We start from the raw sequence: 1,222 nt of genomic DNA, 5'->3' as shown, positions 1-1,222 counted from the left end.
AACTTAGTTTGTCTCATCTAGATCACACTCTGCACAGCTGCTACCAAAGTATTAACTTTATCTGTGAAGCATCAGATAATTAGCACCAAAAAAAACGAGATAAATGCATCTGTAGAAACATTGAGTTGTGGTTTTTGTGTCTGACTCCCTGTGAAGCATTTCTCTTCAGATGGTTTTGGTGTATTTCCATACAGGTATGGTTGGAGGAGCGCTGGGCGCAGAGCATCACTGAGACGTGGATGAACTCTGAACCAGGTTTGGTTTTTGCTTTTCGCACACACAGAGTTTCTGAGTGTTTGTGAAGCACAAATTATTATAACTGAGCTGCAGCAGCGGCGGTTCCCATGGTTATCAGCTCGGCCATCTTTATTTGCTCTTCCTGTGGCTCTGCGGGGGTTTGAGCCAAACAATGAGTAAACACAACTCCAGGTTTTCAGCCTTGTCTGGACTCGTCGCTGTCACGTTTTTATTGTTCTGGTGTTCATGTCGATGGGAGATACGACATAAAACGTTTTAAATGAAGTCCAGAGAGAAGAAAGACGAACGTGTAAACCGGTCAGATGAAGAGATTCGGCGTCTCGCTGACCTCGTAACCCACAAACTCCTGAAATAGGCTGTTTTCACTCTGAAACGTCAACTCTTTGTGTCGAGCTTCCGATGCTAGCGGGCGGGGAGGCCTGTTTGAGTAAGCAGTGGATAAAAAGTCTGGAACGGACTTCCTACATGTGGAGAAACAAAATGCATCAAAAGAAAAGAGCCCGCCGATTTGATCTTCAGTGTTTGTATCCGTCCGTCTGCTCCCCTTCACGTTTAACTTTAACGTCGCTTCCTGTGATTTCAGCCTGATTGTGAATAAAGACTGAGCTGGAAGTTTGACACTTGGACAAGTCTTTTTTCCAAATTATTGTCCAAAAAGCAAAAATTAAATTGATTCAGCGTTGAAAAGAAATAAAAGAGGAAACTTCCAGAGAGGGTTAACACTTATTGTAGACGTTTCTGAATCACACGTCTGCACTTCACTTCAACATCAACGAGTCTTTTTTGGTAATTTATCGTCCAAAAAGCCCAAATATTGAACCGTTGTAGGTGGAGGTTTTCATATCAGATCCTGGTTGTTCTATCTGCTGATTAAAATGTGGGTTTCTAACATCAACAGAAGATTTCACAGGAGTTCACCACAAACCTCAGCAGCTCCCAGAGTCTGAAGAGACACCTGAGAGCT

The 1,222-nt window shown here is 43.0% G+C and overlaps 1 protein-coding gene across 1 annotated transcript in view; it reads right to left on the bottom strand.

The window, feature by feature from the left end:
- LOC103356383 (semaphorin-3D-like) overlaps nucleotides 1-1,222 on the bottom strand; it is a 44,338-nt gene that overhangs the window by 42,459 nt on the left and 657 nt on the right. The window lies entirely within an intron of this gene.

This window comes from Stegastes partitus, unplaced genomic scaffold (genome assembly GCF_000690725.1).
Source record: "Stegastes partitus isolate 25-593 unplaced genomic scaffold, Stegastes_partitus-1.0.2 Scaffold196, whole genome shotgun sequence".
Lineage (NCBI taxonomy): Eukaryota > Metazoa > Chordata > Actinopteri > Pomacentridae > Stegastes > Stegastes partitus.
The sequence above is the reverse complement of the archived record's forward strand: the minus strand, read 5'-3'. Positions and strand labels throughout refer to the sequence as shown.